Consider the following 20,326-nt stretch of genomic DNA (forward strand, 5'->3'; position numbering starts at 1 on the left):
AGTCTCATTCCACATTTTTAAGGATAGATTTGGCATAATAGGTGAAACCTTTCCCTGAAAAGACTATTTTGTATATTGCAGATTCTTTCAGTGAACTTTTCCCTACCTTAACAGTGGTAGCATAGCTCTCCTTTTTACTGATGTTTATTTTGTTTCTAGATCCCTTCATTTATTTAGTGTCCCACTCGGGCAAAATATGGGTAAAAATCACAACCATCCATTCAGGAACTAACAATTCTAAATCCAAACATTCTACGGAGGTTCAATGTTTTATTTCCTTACTATACTTCATAATAACAAATATCCAGCAACAAACCTAACCAAGTGTAATACACGAGTTGTATAAAATGAGTGAAGGCATCTAATTAAACAGGCAGTAACAAACTTCTGGCTTTCCTCTACTCCAATCTTAAGATCCGTATCAGTGATTCACAAAGCAGTGACCTAACTTCCTAAATGAATCACACTTTCCAAAATTCTCACTGTGCCTAAGACTAGGTCATCATCTCTATATTTGCTCAACAGAACCTGATGGTGGCAAACCAGGGTTAACTCTGCAGCCTTGCAAACCACAGCAAACCTCAAGTCCCTGCCAACCAACTCTTATCTGTCACGCTTTACATTCTCCAAAAACAGATTTATCCCCAAAATAAAACGTTATCTTGGACAAACGTGATTGTTAAACACTGATGAGGAACCCATCTGTCCATCCCTTGCTCTCCATCCCTCTACCAGCACCAGGGTATCCACACTCTCTTCCCAGGGCGATGACATAAAAATGGCCACTTTTTATCCCTCCGTATCTTTTAGTCCATTAACCGACGCTACAGTGTTTCGGTGTACAGCAGAAATGCTGAGTCATCACATGGAAACTCGAAGAAAAGGAGCTACAGACCCGTTCCAGGTTAGGAGACCATAATGCCCAGGCCGTGTCTCAGCAGCCTGATCTTTGTATCTCCCACGGTTAAAAAAAAAAAAAAAAAAAAAAAAGGTGGGAGCACACGCTTGAACTTTTTTCCTCCGGTCGGAAAGGAACGAGGTGGGTTCCCCGAGGTCCCGCCGCTTCCTGCTGGGTGCCCACAGGCCAGAGGAGCAGGACCGACTGGACCGGAGACCTGCACCGTCTGGGCGTGAAGAACACCTCCGACGAGTCAGGCGTTACCCCTGACCCTCCGAGCAAGCGAATGTCACACCCGCGCTTCAGTTCGGGTCGAGGAGGCAGAAACACACAAACGTCCTAAAAATGCTACGCCCTGCCCCGGCCTGACCCCGCGCCCCGGGGTGACGGCCCGGGGACAGAACCGAGGGAGGGCCGCGTCGGGGAGGGCGAAGGCGCCCGGGGCACCCGAAGCGGGACGGCGGCCCCGTGGACCGTGTCCCGCCGTGGGAGTGACGCCCGCCCGTCGCGCGGATGGAGGGTGCGGGTCGGGGATCGGGCGCGAGGCCGGAGAGCGCGGCAGGCAGCGGGCGGCCCCGACCCCGGAGCCCGCCGAGGGACGCGGCCAGCTCCCGGGAAGCCTGGCCCCCAGCGGGGGTCGGCGGTGACGCGGGGCTCCCCGGGCTGCGGAGGCCAGGAAGGGGGCCCCGGTCCCTGCTCCCCTCCGGGCCGGCGGGGGGAGCGGCCCTTACCTGTGTCTGGGCACCGGCGGTGGCTGCGGCGCAGCCCGGGAAGGGCCGGAGCGCGGCTCGCCCGCCGGGAACCCGCCGGGGCGAAGAGCGAGGAGCAAAGGGCGAGGGGCGCGGACGGCGCACTCGGTCCCCGGTGCCGGCCAAGCGGGCCGGGCTGCACGCAGCGGCTCCAGGCGCCAGTGGCCGATCCGTCCGTCACGCCGGTGTCCCCTCGGCGCCGCCGCAGAGACAGCGGGAACCGGCCCCGGGAGGAGCCGCAGCCCGAGCGGCCGGGTGAGGAGGCGAAGCAGGGGCGGGGCCACGGGGTCGGCGACCCGCTCACCCGGAAGCAGTCGTGGCCTCCGCGGCGCGCGAGGCGCCTCCGCTCGCTACCCGCCGGGCGACGTGCCGCGGGCTCTCCCGCCGTGACCTGCTCGTCGCCCGGGGCGCAGTGCCCCTGCCACCCGGCTCCGCCGCTGCGCGCTGCTGCCGGGGCTGCGCCGGAGGGAGCGCTGCGGGGCGCGACCGCCGGAGGGGCGGCGGCCCGGGGCGGCCTGGAGGCGGCTCCCCGGCCCCCAGGACCGCGGCCAGGAATGGGAACCGATGCGTGTACCGGTTCGAGGCGGCACCTGTCCTGGTCATCGCTCCCCTTTCCCGCCTAGCAGGCTTGGGTAAGTGGCCCCGGGTGGCAGTTGCGACTGTAGGAAACGAGTGTGCGAGGGTGAGTGGGTGTGGTTGCAATGCTTGAAAAGCCTTGTTTTCCAAATGCAAACGCATGGTTTAAAAAATTATTTCTTGGAGAAGGATGCCCGGGGGTGGGGAGAGGGGTGGCTGTGGGGTCCGCCTGATTTCTCTCTGATCGACACGGAGCTGTCGTTCGTCCCAGAAGGGTCTCGCGAGACCCGCCGCGTCCCAGGCCCTGGGAAACACCGGGTGCTGCGCTTCGGGAGGCTCACCCGGTAGCGAGGGTGCTGGACGGACCCCGGCGAACACGAGGCACCGGCGGGTGGTGTGAGGCTCTGCAAGGAACACGCCGCGGTGATGAGAGAGGCTCCGTCCTCCTCGGCAGGGTGGGGTGCCTGGAGACGAACTCGGAAAGAAGGGGACAGTTGAGCAGCCTCCCGAGAAACAGGCCCAAAATACACTTAGATACAACGTTGCGCGCTCCAGTGCAGGCTGCGCAGTCCCCCGAATAAGCCCACGGATTCCACGTTAAGAACCCGTCCCTAAGCCGTCCGAAGGCTGTGTCGGTGCTTCTGCATCTTCCGGAGGCTTGTTCCCCCGGTAGGGTCCGTGGGGGCACGGCTAGAGGAGGTTCGAGGCGTGAGTTACGGAGCTTTAGAGACGGTGAGACATCAACGGACGCTGGTCGCAGAGGGAATTACACCATCAGTCTCGAAGGACAGTTTCTTGAACCTTTAACGTTGTTTCTTTCCGTGTCACTGTTTTTCTCCGACGCATGAATAAAACGACTTTTACCTGGGATCCAGAGGAGCTGAATCTTCCCAAAAGGTCATACTATGTTATGACCTGAATAAAGGATTGATGATGGGTTTTGCTGAATCGGTGAAAGGCAAACTAAAAAGCCAGCTTGGAAGAGAGATGGCCTAGTCACGTAGTAATGCATTACCTGAATAACACCAATAAATAAACTCAGTGATGTGTATTAGATGTTAGTTTAGATAACTGCACCATTAATTGAAGATTGTTTGGATAATATTAGGATGAGATTTCCCTCTTTTTATTTTACTCTTTAACCACTTGTTTTGGCTTATACGAAACTAACAGAAAACTATTTTGTTGTGTCTTCTGGGAAAACTGGGAGGGGCTCACACGGACCGAGTAACTAGTGTTTGCACAGCATTGTGCTCGCACGTAAATATATTATCCCTTTCAGTACTAGAACCAGCCTTGATATATGGAGATTATTACACCCATTTTACTTACACAGACATTGAGATTCAGAGAGATTGCGACTTGCCTGAGGTAACAAAACTGGTAGCTGGAGGAGCCAAAGTTTGGACTCAGAACTTTCTGGCCCTGATTCCCTTTACACCATGTTTCTGTACTTTAATATTTAAGAGGAAAATATAAGTGAAGTGTCCAGCCAAGCTGATTTCTGTTTTGCTTTTAGAATTTTTTTATGAAAATGTACTTTAAGGTAGAGTGTAAATGAGGCAATTTTAGAAGCTCTCTGTTTTTTTTTTCTCCCGCTATAGGATATTTGCCATCTATTTGGCCATCTATTTGGCACCCAAAAAACTACTCTACTTGTTTTAAGAGTCCCTACTGCCATGTGTCTTTTGAACACTTTCAAGAATGTTATAAAGTATGATGCTAAACATTTTGTCATTGCAAGGGGGTCCTGACTAAATGGGACACTCTGAATTATTTTACAAACAGTGTTTCCCTGCACAGTAAGTGATCTTTATACCAAAAATACGTGTTCCCTGTTCTTTATGGAATTGTTTGACATGTGAATGCCCCCAGGTCTGAGTGGGCTGACTGCTCTAGAGACAAATTAACAGATGAAGAAAAAGTTTGCAAGTGTTTATACAGTTTTGAGGAATGAGGTAGTAGGATTTGTACATTTTTGTTCCTTTCGTATCAGATCCTTCACATTTTTCTTTGATGATGTCAAAAAAACAAAAATTTTCCTTTCTCAAGAGGAAACATTTATTTTTATGGTTTTCACAAAATTAAGTTGTCCTTTGCAAATACAATACTATGTTCACCCTATACACATCTCTGGAAAACATCGTTAGTTCAAACATTACAAAGAAGATGCCACTTTTCAGAGGCTAATATTTTTATTATTATAGTAGAGTGTCTGTGTGTGTGTGTGTGTGTGTGTGTGTGTGTGTGTGTGTGTGTGTGTTGGAAGCATTTTTTAATTTTAATTAACTCCTTACAAACCTATGGAAACCCCACAAAGCAACAGTCTTCAACTGTGTATATTTGTTTTAAATATAACATATCCTCTTTCCAAAAATTTCTTCTTATCTAGACTTACTGTATTTACTTGCTATTTACTATATTTTCTTGAAAATAATTGTAAGTTGCAAAAATAGTAGAGAGGTCCTGTGTACCCTTCACCCAGCTTCCTCCATTGGGTAGCATCTCACATACCTATAATACAACCAGGAAATTGACATCTGGCTATCTTCCTTAGGTTAGTGTAGTTTCTTTTTGTTTCATTATGTCAAAAAATTAACCATTTTGTAACAATTCATTTCTATTGTATTTGATTTGGCGCCTCTCCTTTTTTTAAATTAGCAGATGACAACGTCAGTAAGCGTGCGTGGTGCTCATGTGGAATTACAAGTTTACTAAAAAAATTCTGTGAGTCAACACACTTAAAAATTACTCATTTGTAAGATTTTTGGTGTTTTTTCTGCTTCTACTATTCCATGTCATTCTGCCCTAATAAAGCTATACATTTATACAACTTGTGTATGTGTGTTTTAATACATCCTCTGACCACTGAAATGTTTTAAAAGTTTTTAAACATCTAACTGTCCAAATAAGAGTGCCATGGTCTATTGGTTCAGAAGCCAGATCTCATTTATGGCTAATTCTGTCTCTGTATGGCTTCTCCTAGCCAGCGCAGCTCATGCTTTTCTCCACCATAGAGTAAACAAAAGTAATGAAAGAAAAGATGTGGAACTTACTTTCTTTAGTCTTAGTGGTGAGGATAGGTTGATGAGAGGAGAGAATTTGGGATTTTGCATAGGTATCAATTACGTATAAGTGCATAATCACAAGTAATCAAGTAATGGCTTTTATGCATTATATACTCATTGTAAATGAGTAGTTAAACATCCTTCATATTATGGCTCATTTAGCAAAATTATTCATCTGCTGTGTACCAGGCAGCCAGTTAGGCGCTGGTAACACACAATAGGATCTGTTTTTAAAATGAGTATTAAGTGCTTCCTATGAGCCAGGTACTTCCTAGATGCTAGGGATCTAATAAGAAGTAAAAAGAAAGCTTTCCTTCTCTCATGAAACTTAACTGTCTGGTAAGGGAGACAAATTATCACACAAAAGTAAATGTATATGCCTAATGGGTATTACTAAGGGTAGGTGTGTGATGCATGAGGGCATTAAAGTGGAACGCAGCCTAATCTGGGACATCGTAAATGGCTTCTCATAGCAAGAGGTGCACTGAGCCAAGGTTTAAAACTGCCAAAGCATGCACTTGATGTCGAAGTAGAGGGAAAGCAAGGAAGAACATTGAAAACCTTGTGAGGGAACCAGAGACTGAAAAGAAATGATGGAGAGGGTGTAAGACGAGTCTAGAGAATTAAGTAGGGGCTCACTATGCAGGGTCTTACAGGCTTGGAAAGGATTCTTTGCAAAGCAATGCAAACCAATTGAAGAGTTTTTATTGGGAGTAACATGATCAGATTTGTGTTTCAAAAGATTGTCTAGCTTCAGTGAGAAGAATTCATTCTTTAAATATATATGTCCTGAGTGCCCACTATAGGCCAACTACTAGTTTGTGCTCTGAGTACACAGCAGTGGACAAAACAGACAGAGTCCCTATTTTCTGAAGGTCTTACAATACACCAATAGTACATAAGATGAGAAGTGCTACAAAGAACCTGGGTAAGAATAAAAGGGTAGGATAGTGTTGCTATTTGATTAGTTTGAACCATATGAAATGACTGATCTTTTTACATCATTTTTTTTAAACCTCAGAATGACATTAGAATCATGTGGGTCAACCTGATTGGATGACATTGGAGTTATTAGTATATTGTTCAATCTAATACTTGGAAGAGTCAGAGAAGACCTCTAAATGAGGTGATCGAAAGAAAGAGAGAGGTAAGTCATGCAAATACCTGGGGGAGGAACATCTCAAGCAAAGGGACCGCAAGTGCAAAGTCCCTAAAGTAAGAATGTCCTTGGCCATCTTTGAGTAACGAGGTCAGTGTGGCTGAAGAGTAATGCACAAGAGGGAAGAGTGGTAGTAGGGACCAGATCTTGCTCGGTTTTGTAGATTATGGTAAGAAATTGGCTTTTCTTCTTTGAGTTCAGCTATTGGAGATTTTTGAGCAGAGAAACTACATGATCTGTCATTGGTAGAATTTAGGGGGTGGGTGTACAAAGGGATCACTTAAAATCCTTTCAAGTTTGCTGTATGTTTGAAATATTTCCTAATAAAATGAGGAGACTGTGTCAGCTGCTGTATTGTGAATAGACTGGGGGGCAAGGGTGAGATCCGTAGACCAGTTAGGCTATTGCAGTAATGCAATGAAGACAGGAAGCAGTGATTAGATTGTGAATAAGTGTTGAAGATAGAGCCAATAAGATTTGTTTATGGAACGGATTTGAGAGGTGAGAAACAGAAAGATAAAAGATAACATGTCAGGTTTTAGACCTGAACAGCTGAAAGGGTGGGGTTGCCATCTACTGAAATTTGGAAGGCTGTCTAGGTCAAGCAGTTTTGGAGGAAAAGACTTTTTGGGACAAAGTAAGTTTGGGATACCTGTTGGACATCTAAGTGGAGATATTAAAGAGGCAATTGAATATACAAGTCAGTAAGTCAGAGGAAATATCCAGGTAGGAAATACAAATATATGAATCCACCTAAAAATTAAGAATACATACAAGTACCAATGCCTTGAGAATAAAATGCAAGTATTCAAGTTCAGCCTAAAGTTCAGCATAAAGCCTCTGATTCATGCTTTTATTCTAGGCTGACTTTGTTTGTAGATAGTTATCAGTTACTTTATACTGCCTTTCAGAATATCTGTGTGTGTTACTGTCTGCAGTTCACTTGTGTTCTAAAGAGCATAAATGTTTAATGTTGGTCTTATCTTCCCAAGCAGAATGTACATTTCTTAAAAAATAATCTGTACAATGCCGTATCCCTAGAAGACATTTTACAATGCTCATATAATAAACTATTCTAATGTAGTTTTTCATTTCTTCTATTGTCATAAGCATCAATTTTCTTATAAATCTTTAATTTAGACACTTCTAGCTATCTTGTGAAAGTAAGCGTAGAGTTAGAATTTTTTTATCTTTTGCCACGTGTGCCCATTTTAAGGTCAGAGACCTTTTGAAAAAAAAAAAAAAGGCTCAGCTCTCCTCCTCCAAACTGTCTTTATACTCAGACTTCATGTCTTGCAAGACTTCAGCAGAAAGGAGATCCTTCCTAGTAGACCCTGAATTCACTAATTGAACCAAAATAGGTAACCTGTCCATCCCTTAAGAAATAACTGTAGCTGGGGAAATTCTGTGCTATGACTGGCCAGGTATGAGTCATGTGCTTCACCTCTGGTTCACCCAGAGAACGTAGACTGTACGAGAGGAGTGGTTGGCCAGAAGAAAATATGTAGTCCTGTCACCACAATGAGGAAATGGATACTGATGGTCAAAAAGCAATACATACGCCGCCAAGTAACTCAAAGACCTAGGTGTTGTTCCTCCCTTAAGCTTTTAAAAGAAGTTAGTAATGCCATGGCACTCACTTTGAATCTCTTCCAATTCCATACACAATACTGCATTTTCCCCTGAATCATTAGACTGTCATATATTCACTTGTCATTGATGAGTACACGTCACAAAAAATAAATGTGTGAGTATAGAACTTAACAAGCTGGAAGGGTCAGTATTGCAGCACATCACTTTCCAGGATACTCCCACCTGGGTGTTGCAGGTAGTTTCTTGTCCTATAATTCTTTCCTATTGTCAGTCTGCCCAAAACACTTTTATTTGCCCTCAATACCCTGGGGGCAGGGTGGCTGCTAGCTGGGGTGGCTGCTAGCTGAGGTACCTGGGAAACCACTGCAGAAGCAAGCAACGCATTGGCTTAAGTTCATCTTTAGAACATATACACAGTATGGAATCTTGAAAGCAAAATGTATCTGCGCATAATGTTTGACCTAACTTATACGGCCTTTGTAACCTTTCAGTTCAAATTTTACTGCAGAAAATGGATAACTTTGGTGTAAAGAGAATGTTGGTTCTGTCTATTATTCTGGAATTTGGGATGGCTCTTCTAGTTTGCTACTTCCCTGGACACCAAACATAACTTTCTCTGTTCTAGGACCTGCTTCAAGTTGGTCATAAGACTGGCAGGAAATCAAAGCAAACTAAATGAATAGTTGTTGAAGTTGATCTCGCATCCTGGAGCTGTGCATGCCATGGAAAAGCCTGCTTTGTTCAGCACAGTTCTAATCAGAATCGCTGCCCCGTGCTCCTGCGCACCAGAATCTCAAGTTTGGAAATTGGATTTGAGTCTGATTATTTTAAACATAGATATGATAATGGAGTATAGCCCTTAACATTTCTATTGTAAGAGCAAGTGACGCAGGATAGTGTTAACCATGTATTTAAATGTAAAAAGGTTTGTTAAACAGTATGTTCTAGATGATTCCAATATTGTTTGGTGTTATACAGACATAGGGAAATACTAGAAAAGACACCCAAATGTTAACCTTAGGAAATGGAATTATCAGTGATCTGCTTTAATTGATTGTTTGCTTTTCAAAATATTTCTAGATGAAATGTGTTACAGCTGTACTCAGATAAATTAATTTTTAAAGAAAAATAGTTTATGATACCAACACCCCAGTCAAAGTGTGCAAGAGGTATAACTAAAAAGTAGATCTAATTATGATTTTCACTTCTCAGAATCATTACAGATTTTTCCTCTTACCTTGCTATATCAGTTGTTCTTTCATTTTTTAAAAAAACAAACTATTACTGGATGCTGGGAGTAAATGAACAATCCAGATATGGCTCCTGCCCTCCTAAAAGTAACTCACCATCTTGTGGAGTTTAGCAAGTAAGCTGACAGAAACATGTCCCCATTGATAGCAGTTTTGTGCCTTCTCTGTGAGAACATCTAACCCTCCTTTCCCAAATCTGGCTTTGGTACATCAGCTGACAAGGGCGTTGAGCTCTCGCACAGTGCCACTCGCTGAGTCACACCACCTTCTTGGTCCACGTAGTAGGGTTCACTTCAGTTATTAGAGTAGTAGTCAATTATTTGAGTGTGTAAATAAAAGTACAAATACCAGTTACAAGAACGTAGGTCTTACAAATGTAATTTGAATGGTGTAAAGATAGAAATCATTAGGTGTGCTAGAAGCAGTATATCTTTAGCCTCAGACAACCAGACAATCATGAAAGGAAAGCCAGTGAACTGAGTGAAGGAAAAGAAGATCAGAACAAAAACAGAATCCCGGAAATGTTTACTGTTAAAGGTTATACCTAAAAGTCTAGGTATGTTTAGAGACTTGGATCTTACTTTTTCTCCAGGAAAAGATTCCTCCTAAAACATGTAAGTTTGTTGTCTGATTTTTAGGTACATTTTTAGGTGTGCTCTTATGTTTCGAAGTTGGGAACTGCCTGTGGTGGCTCACTATTGCCTACAGAATGTGTTCGGAATCATTTATCACATCAACGATGTTAAAATTCACAAGTTTATAATGATACTGAGAAAAAGAAGTTACAGGTCACCTATAGAAGTTGCTAAATAATATGGTAATGGTTAATTGGTAAATTATTTAAACATTTATTCTGCCTTTCTTGTACAAATTATATGTTAGAGTAGCCAAAGAGTTGTTAAGGAAAAGTCCTTTTGTATAAAATATTTCCACCTAACAAATGTAAAAGGAATCATAAAATTAAAAATCATCATTTTTAACTCCTCATAAAATAACAGATTTAAATCACAGTCATCAATGGCTACTAAAACCATTAAATGAATGATTGATGGGTAGGATTTATAATGGCTGGATCAGGCTAACAACACCTGGATCAATTTTAACATCACTAAAAGTCGAACAACCAGATGTCATATGCATCCTCATGTGGTACAATAAAAAAATATAGTAAATCACCAATGAATTATTTTTGCCACTTCCCCAAAATATTTTGAGTTTGAACCCAATCAAGCCTCTAAATATAACTATCGATTTATGAGGAGAAGGGAAAATGAACAATAAAGTGTTAAACAACACCAAGATGCAAACAACTAAACCCAGAATATGGAAAGTTCTATAGGACAAATGATAAGATTTCTTCAACAAATAAATTAATAAATTAGATTTAAGAGATCTAACAACCAAACATAGTATGTGGATCCCGCTTTGATAAACCAATTATAAAGAGACATTTTTGAGACAATGGGGAAATTTGACCACAGACTGGATATTAAATTATATTAAGGAATTATTATTAATTAAGGGTTAATAATTTGTCACTGTCATAATGATACTATGGTTAGGTTTTTGAAACATCTTTTGTCTATTAGAGACATACACTGTAAAATTTAAGGATGAAATTCTATGATCACCAGGATTTTTTCTAAAATACAGAGGGAAGGGGGGAAATGGCAGGACAGATAAAACAAGATTAGGCAAGGATTAATGTGTGAAAAGCTGAGTGAAAGGTATGGGGGAGGAGGGTGGGTATAATACCATATTCTCTATTTTGTGTGTGTGTTTTAAATTTTCCGTAACGGGAAGTTAAAATTTAAATCAATAAGTACAGACATACTTAAAGGCTTTAGGGCACCTTATTTCTACACCTGACTTGTGCCCTGGGGAACAGACTGAGTGAATACAAAGAATTTTAACATTGGGATCCCTAAGCCAGTTGGTGTGGGTGCACTCGTCTAAATATGTAATCCTGAGGAAAGGAGAATTTCCCTTTCTTTGTTGTGGAACCACTGAGGGGAAGTGCACCGGTAACAGCCACCATAAGAGGAAAGGACGTTCAATCCAGGTCACTTCTCTCAGATGGCCTGTGTGTCCACAGGTAGACGAAATAGAGGTAGCTGATGCTCTCGATGACACCTGGAGCTTCGGTCTGAATTAAGGTGTAATTTTCTCACCCAGGGCTTCATTAAGTATGAGGACACTGTGCTGAAGCCCTGTGGGCAGCAATGGAAATTGACAGAGACCTTGCTTTCCAAGGGCAGAGCTTTGGAATGTTTTGGAGTCAGTAGTGACACCAGTCTCCCAGGGGCCACAGCAGCTAGGGTGACACCTGGCAGAGCCATCAGCTGTGGTTGTGATCACTGTGGTTCCTAGACACACGGGGGAAAGAGGTGGAGCGAGGAGAGAAGAAGAGGTCTCCGTTTCCCACTGATCTAGGCATGTGGGGCTTGTGTTGACAAAACCGACACCTCAGTGGTGACACTTGCATTCTTCAGTTGGTGAAGCAGGGTTTACTCATTCCCCAGTTTTTGAATTGCACAATTGTATCATTACAGTTTATGGAAACCACTGTGACATGATTCACAGGTGTGACCACAGTATTCCTCCCACTCCCTGTGCCTTGTGTAATCTTGGGCAGGGTGCTCTTCTTTACATTAGGATAATAAATACCTTGCCTCTCTACCTCCAGGGTTGTCGTGAGGATCTTAAGAGAGGATATATGGGACTATAATTTTTGTGAACTATCACATGCTCTCCAAATGTTAGGCATCATTATTATCCTGTAAAGGACTAGGCGATTTATATCTGAAAGCCCCTTATTTTCTTTGATTCTATGTTAACAATAAATGTTTAATTAGTATGTTATAAAATTGGATAGTAAGAAACAACTACAGAGAAGTTTAGCATACAGTATGATCTTCCTGCGTTCTCCTATGTTACGCAGGAATTCCTAGGAATAAGAAAAGAGTATCCAGTTAATATAGTTATATCTTTGAATACATGCTCATCAATTTAGGAGACAAATAACTTACTATCCATAAATAATGCCTATTACTATTTTATAATCTCATAAGTCAACGTTTCTTCTATTTAACGATGTATAATTAATTAGGGAACTATTAGAGTATGAGTTGGCAAACCGTGGCCTATGGAACAAATCTAGCCACCACCTATTTTTGTATGACCTACCAACTAAGAATTATTTTGACATTTTGAAATAGTTTTTTAAAAATTCAAAAGAACAGTATTTTATGACATGAATAGTATATGAAATTCAAATTTCAGTGTCTATTTATTGGAACACAGCCACACCCATTTTTTTCTGTACTGTCTAAGGCTGCAACGGCAGTTGAGTACTTGTGAGAGAAACCATATGGTCCACAAAGCCTGAAATATTTGCTCTCTGGCCTTTTACAGAAAAGTTTGCCTATTCCTAGAATAGAGGATTCAAAAGGGACAGAAATAAAACAAAAAACAAGCTTTTTTTTCTAGGTTGTTAGCTATCTCTTAGAATAAATCAACCTGGAATATGTGGACTCAAATTATGCATATGCAATAAGGGAAATTCACAGTTGACAGTTTTAATATGCAGTAACTAGTTTTGAGTGAGTTAAGGAAAATTTATTTAGAAAATATAAATAGAATACAATTAAATTCTTTAAAATATGTTCCTGTTTTGCTCAATGTTGGTAGCAGAGTAAAGAGAATAGGGAGTATAATTATTCTCTGATTAGCATGCAATAGAATCTGACTCTGGCTAAGGGAAAAAGGAAGTCTGCTGGAAAGAGGATTCTTGAGCAGTTCCAGAGTTGAGGGAAGAGCTGGAGATCATGACTTCTGGAAGGGCTAAGAGGATGGAGTAATGTGATTGGGAGCCTCACTGGAATCCCATAGTTGGAATGGAGAAAGGACAAAGGGAAAGTAAAAAGGGGGAAGGGATACCAGACAGACAAAAACCAATAGATGTGCTTGTCAGAAAACATGGACTTTAATCCTAACTTCAGCACCGCATGAACGTAGTAAGCCACCTCATTTGGCTTCAGTTAGGGGTACTTGCAGTATATGTTAGTATAAAAAAGTAGGGATACAGTTAGACCCACCTGCCATGAAGCTACTTACTGGCCACGGTACATAAAACTCTTATCTTTGGAACACTTTTTTAAAGTTAAAGAACAATGTCTTGAAAAGGATCAAATATTGTGTGACCACTATCACCACTTCTTTTCAGCATTCACAATAAGCCAGCACAATAAGACAAGAAAGAGAAATAAAAGACATGTGATTGATAATAAAATAAAAAAGTTATCGTTTTTTGCAGATGGTGTGATTGTATACATATAACATTCAAAAGACTCTATAAACTGTTACAATTAATGAGTGAATTCAGCTATGTTACTAGGTGAGGGTCAATATTGAAAATTTTATTTCTATACCAGCAACACAAAAATAAAATGAAAAATTTTTAATTTTTTACTATTTACAATATCAAAAAACATTAAATATGTAGGAATAAATGTAATGAAAAATGTGCAGCCAACTTCCTCAAATTATCTATAGATTAATTCAATCCCAATGAAAATCTCAGAAGACTTTTTTTTTTATTAAAGTGTATTGGGGTGACAATTGCTAGTAAAGTTACATAGATTTCAGGTGTACAATTCTGTATTACATCATCTATAAATCCCATTGTGTGTTCACCACCCAGAGTCAGTTCTCCTTCCATCACCATATATTTGATCCCCTTCACCCTCATCTACCACTCCTCTCCCCCTTACCCTCTGGTAACCACTAAACTATTGTCTGTGTCTGAGTTTTTGTTTCTCATTTGTTTGTCTTGTTCTTTTGTTGTTTTTGGTTCATATACCATATATCAGTGAAATCATACAGTTCTCTGCTATTTCTGTCTGACTTATTTAGCTTAGTATTATAATCTCAAGATCCACCCATGTTGTTACAAATGGTCCTATTTCATCTTACCGCCGAATAGTATTCCATTGTGTATATATACCACAATTTCTTTATCCATTCATTTATCGAAGGACATTTTGGTTGTTTCCATGTCTTGGCCACCGTGAATAAAGCTGCAATGAACATTGGAGCACACATGTCTTTATGGATAAATGTTTTCAGATTTTTTTGGGTAGATACCCAGGAGAGGGATTTCTGGGTCATATGGTAATTCTATTCATAATTTTATGAGGAACCTCCACACTGCCTTCCATAGAGGCTGCACCAGTCTGCATTCCCACCAACAGTGTATGAGGGTTCCTTTTTCTCCACAGCCTCTCCAACACTTGTTACTATTTGTCTTGTTGATGATGGCCATTCTAACTGGGGTGAGGTGATGTCTCATTGTGGTTTTTATTTGCATTTATCTGATGATTAGTGATGTTAAGCATTTTTTCATATGTCTATTTGCCATTTGTGTGTCCTCTTTGGAGAAATGTCTCTTCAGGTCCTCTGCCCGTTTTTCAATTGGGTTGTTTGTTTTTTTGTTGTCGAGTTGCATGAGTTCCTTGTATATTTTGGATATTAGCCCCTTATCGGAGGCACTGTTTGCAAAAAATATTCTCCCATTCAGTTGGTTGCCTCTTTATTTTGTCAATGGTTTCTTTTGCTGTGTAGAAATTTTTAAGTTTCATATAGTCCCATTCCTTTATTTTAGCTTTTACTTCCCTTGCCTTTGGAGTCAAATTCAAGAAATGCTCTTTGAACCCAAGGTCCATAAGTTAAGTACCTATGTTTTCTTCAATGCAGTTTATTGTGTCAGGTCTTATGCTTAAGTCTTTGATCCATTTTGAATTAATTTTGGTACATGGTGACAGATAGCAGTCCAGTTTCATTCTTTTGCATGTGGCTTTCCAATTCTGCCAGCACCATTTATTGAAGAGGCTGTCTTTTTTCCATTGTATGTTTTTTGCTTCTTTGTCAAAAATTATCTGTCCATATTTATGTGGTTTTATTTCTGGGTTCTCAATTCTATTCCATTGGTCTATGTGTCTGTTTTTCTGCCAATACCATGCTGTTTTGATTATTGTAGCCCTGTAGTACAAGCTAAAGTCAGGGAGTGTGATACCTCCAGCATTGTTCTTTTTTCTTAAGATTGCTTTGGCTATTCGGGGTCTTTTGTGGTTCCAAACAAATCTGATGATTTTTTGTTCTATTTCTTTAAAAAATGTTATTGGGATTTTGATGGGGATTGCATTAAATCTGTATATTGCTTTGGGTAATATAGCCATTTTAACTATGTTGATTCTCAGAAGAATTTTTTTAGTGGAAATTGACAAATTGATTCTAAAATTTATGAAGAAATGCAAAAGGTGAAGAATAGCTGAGGCAAGTTTGAAGAAAGAAAACAAAGCTAATGGATCTTTGCCACCAGGTATCACAACCAACTGTCCTTTGTCAGGGGTAGTTTAATAGTTTCTTTTTAAAACCCAAAAAGTTACACACATCAAATCATTATGTTGTACACTTTCTACTAATACAATCTTATATGTCAATTATGTCTCAATAAAATTGTGGAGGAAAAATAAGAATGTACTGGGAAAACCAGGACAAGTCAGCCACCCTAAGACTTCATATAAGGCTATGCTTATTAAGACAGTGTGATATTGACACAACTGTAAGCAAATAAACCAATAAAAGAGAACAAAAAGACCAGAAATAGACCCATATATGTTTTTTCATCTGACTATGACAAAAATGGCATAGCAGTAGTCCATTTGGGAAACAATGGTCTTTTCCATAAATGGTACTGGATAATTGGCTATCCACATTAAAAAAAAACACGAAACAAAACAACAACAAAAACTCATAACACAAAACTAAATTCCAGGTGAATTATATTTCTAAGTATGAAAGATAAAATAATAAATCTTTTAAGGGAATATCTATATGACTGTAATATGGACAGAGATTTCCAAGTAAGACACAATATGTAAAATAAAGGGAAAATTTGATAAATTGGACTAAGTCAAATTTAAATGCTTGTATTCATTAAACAACATATTTAAGAAAGTAAAAAAAAGAAAGCAAGCCATATAAAGAGAGAAGATATATGTGATAATTATTTGTTTATATATAACATAATTATATGTATTAAATATAAATATGTTGTATAAATATATATTTGTATTAAAATGTAAAATAATGTATTTTATATATAAATTACATATATCTTGTTTCACTTTATATATGTGTATGTTTTTGTATGTGCATATCTAGACCTAGATCTGTACATACATATATTATTTGTTAGATATATATCTCATGTCTCATAGTATATATAAAGAGTTCCCATAAATCAATAAAGAAAAAGACTTATGAAATGGTGTTTGAATTCATTAGTCATCAGAGAGATACAAATTAAAAGCACTATGAGATAACGCTATATGTCCACTAGACTAGCTAAAATGAAAAAGACAATACCAAGTGCTGGTAAGCATATGGGGCAATTAGAACTTTCACACATTGTTAAAAGCAGTGTCAAATGATACAACCATTCTGGGAAGCTCTTTGGTAATATCTAGTAAGAAGTCATATCCTATGACCTATTGATTCCACTTCTAGGTACATACCTAGGCACCTAACATAAAATTTCCTTAATGAGTTTAGACCTGGGGTCACAAATTTAAATGCATACAGAGAGGTCAGGCAAGTAATATCAATTGCTGACCAGAATGGCATTTTCAGTGGAAGTGATTTAAGTGGCTACACAGGACACTGTTTGGCATAGCTGCCCTTTTGTTTACTTTCCTCTGGAAACAACCCCTGCTGCCATGTCTAGACCTCAAGGTTCTGCCTCTCTCAGTGGCTGATTGCTCTTGAATAGACACCATACCCATGCCAGGCTCCATGGATGCAGTTGGTGCTCTACCCAGATCCCCTCAGTGGCTGTGAATATTGGCTGCAAGTAGCTCACAGCTACCCTGTCTCTTGAATCACCTTGCCCGAAAATGCTTGAGAAACTATGCCCTCCCTTGGAGGCAGCCCACAGCCAATAACTGATGGATATGGTGGTACAAAAGGCAGGCTCCATTGCTTCAAGATGGGATAACTGCAATGCCCTTCATTCTCCAAACCCCACTGAGGGATCAGGCTGAGGCTAGACTCGCTTAGTTCTATCTTCTGTTGCATGCTGCTTCCCTCACTGTTTTACAGGTTTCTCCTGAGAGCGTCTCCGTAAATGCTCCATAAATCACTTACACCAGAATTTCTCTGCTCCTAGGGAACCCAAGCAAAGTCACAGGGACCACAAGATCCTCTTTCCCCAAAGAGCCAGAGAGCCTAGGCATGCTGAAACAATCATATCAATGTGACCATGAACTCCTGAAGCTGCTTCCTCCCTTGCTGAGCTGTGGTTACTGGCTTTCCTTTGATTTCATAAGAGCCCCAGGAGCTTTCAAATAATTCCCCTTTTTGTTTAAGTCAGCCCAAGTCCATTTCTCTTCCCTGTAACCAATATAACCTTAACTAATATGATGGGCAATCCAGGCCTGGGCTAACATAGCCCTGGAGATAAGACCCAATGCTTGGTGGGATAACATCAGCTGGAATCCTGAGGGAAGAGTTAATTGATTACTCTCCTATTCCCTTGGCATCCGTAACTAGAAGTGTTGCTGGAAATGGAAATGCTCCCATCCTTTAATCCTTCAGGAATTTGCCTTGCTGAGGAGCTCATTTGTTACCGAGGGCTACGTCTCCCTCGGACCTTCCTGGATCCCTGAAGGCAAGGACAGCTAAATTCCTTCCACTGATAATCATCCTCTCACATCTCTCTTTGTTTCCAGCCCTGTTCAGGAAGGCTCTAGAATCTCTCCGAATCTTCTTATCCCTAAAATGAATCCTCCATCCTCTTATTCTCTCCATGTGCATGCATGTGCCGTGAGTCTGTGCACATGTTAGGAAAGCAGAAGGAGGAGGCGTTGGGGAAGCCACAGGAGTGTGGTCAGATTTCAAATCACTCAACTACAGGTTATAAAGGAAGGGTGACCCAACACAAGCCTGATTAGTTCCACTCAGAATTATTCACCGATTTGTCAGAAAATTGATCCTTCTGACCCAGACTCTCCCCTCTGAGTAGTCAAAGGCAGCTTTTGTTGGAGCCAGTCATTGTGCCTCTATAGCAAATTTATGTCATTTAGCCCAAGACCAGTTTCGACCCGAGCCAAATGTGGATGTAGCAGGATAACATTTTAAGATATTAACCTACATTCTATTTTCCAGTGGGTGTGACCTCCTCTCTCTCTCTCCTCCCTCCATTCAAGCAGACAGTCTCAGGGGAGACAAGATGCAGAGTGAAGAGCGAAAGTTGACAAGTCTTTCTGGCTTGTTCCTAAGGATTGGTAGGTGTCAGAAACTGATGGTCCATTGGTCTGAGAGCACTAACAGATGAGGTTTGCTTGGCCCACACAGTACTTTCTAAAAGTACAATTTTGGCCACATAGGGCTCTGCTTTCCAGTTTAATCACAGTCCCCAACACTCCCTACTGTCCATCATAATTTATGTTACCTGCCTGGCCACTTTCTGTGTGTATCTGTGTGCACCAGGCCCACACCCATCACGGAAAATTATGTTAGGTGCCTAGAAAGCCAACATTCTCCTCTCTGAGAAAGAAACAGGAAGATTAAGAGGGGGAAAGTTTCCTTCAAAAGAGGGAGAGACTGGGGTTATAATGGATAATGAGCCAGGACCCATTCTTAGCACCACACAGAGTAGGAAGAAGCGGATTCCACAGTTCAATTCTTGACTCTCAGGCCTGGACCAGACTTGGGTCCAAATGTCTGAGGAGGTAGGGGAGCAACAAAAGGGTCTGTGTTGAAGGAGTATTATTCCCAAGATAGGAGAGAAAGAGGTGTATCTGAGGGCCTAAAGTCACACTGAGGAAATACTCCCTCCTAACCACCCTTCAACTGTCCTTCCCCTTTCCCAGGTGACTCATCCACTGAACAGATATTTATTAAGTGTCCATTATGTGTCAGTGTCTGACGTAACAATTCCATTATGTGTCAAGGCATTGTTCTAGGGGACACAGCACCGAACAAACTCTTGTGGAGCTTGTATTATGCAGAGTTTCTCTCTCTCTCTCTTTCTCTCTCTCCAGCCCATCATCCAGATTCTGATATGTTTCCCAACACCACCATGCTTTACCTCTTAAGGCACATTGATACCCCTTTGCCATGAATAAGAATATAGACAGTGATTTCCTTATTGTCTCTTTATATATACTTCTAGAATGTTAGCTCTGAAAAAGCCATGAGAGTTGATGAAGGCTTCCTACCTTCAAGAAAGAGCCTGGAAACAGAAACCCGGAGGGTTGGGTAATCTACTCTCTGCCTCATAACCTGCTCACCCTCTGATCCCCCACTAGAACATATGCTCCAGCAAGGCAGGAACTTAATTTCTTTGGTCACTGCTGTATCCCAAGGAGTGCCTGGCACATAGTAAGTTCTCAATACCTATTTGTTGAATGAATGAATGAATGAATGAATGAATGAATGAATGAATGAATGAATGCATGAATGCATGAATGAATGAATGAATGAATGAATGAATGCCCAACCAAATAGTTAGGGCCAGAGTTGGCCTCAGATGCCACATGGCCTATACCCCTACCCAGGATCTTTCCCAAACTGTAGGTCAACAGAAGGAGAGTCAGTATTTTTCATAAGGGCTTTAAACAAAAAACTAAGAGGGAAAGAAAGCGTAACAGGGGATTCAATGACAGGGACAGTTTTTAGAATCACATATGACAATGGCGGCAGTCTAGAGGAGCCTGGCCTAGTTGACGCAGCCTTGAGCTATGTGCAATTCATTTGATCAAATTCTCCCAGAGTCTCTTGAGCTAGTTGCTGTCACCTAAGAATAGGCATATTCTAGGAGTAAATGGTTTCCCAGGGCGAGTGTCCCACTTTCCTAGAGCTTCTTGCCCCCTTGGTGTCCTCTTCCTCTATCCAACATGGAGCCGGTCATTCTGCTGTGACCTGGCCCATGGTGGGGCGCTGAGCAAAGCTACAGAATTAGGTAGGAGCCT

General features: G+C 41.3%; 2 protein-coding genes across 16 annotated transcripts in view; one reads left to right on the forward strand and one right to left on the reverse strand.

The window, feature by feature from the left end:
* The window catches only part of LRRFIP2 (LRR binding FLII interacting protein 2), a 101,643-nt gene extending 99,547 nt beyond the window's left edge, over positions 1–2,096 (reverse strand). For all 13 annotated transcript variants that reach the window (XM_081073014.1, XM_081073011.1, XM_081073012.1 and 10 more), the window contains exon 1: positions 1,630–2,096. The gene's annotated coding sequence lies outside the window, so the exon portion shown is untranslated. The remainder of the gene's footprint in view (positions 1–1,629) is intronic.
* The window catches only part of GOLGA4 (golgin A4), a 140,777-nt gene continuing 122,461 nt past the window's right edge, over positions 2,011–20,326 (forward strand). For 2 of the 3 annotated variants that reach the window (XM_081072996.1, XM_081072997.1), the window contains exon 1: positions 2,223–2,279. The gene's annotated coding sequence lies outside the window, so the exon portion shown is untranslated. Of the gene's footprint in view, positions 2,280–20,326 lie in introns of all 3 variants that reach the window. The other variant, XM_081073002.1, reaches the window with a different exon arrangement.

This window comes from Rhinolophus hipposideros (genome assembly GCF_964194185.1).
Source record: "Rhinolophus hipposideros genome assembly, chromosome: 14".
Lineage (NCBI taxonomy): Eukaryota > Metazoa > Chordata > Mammalia > Chiroptera > Rhinolophidae > Rhinolophus > Rhinolophus hipposideros.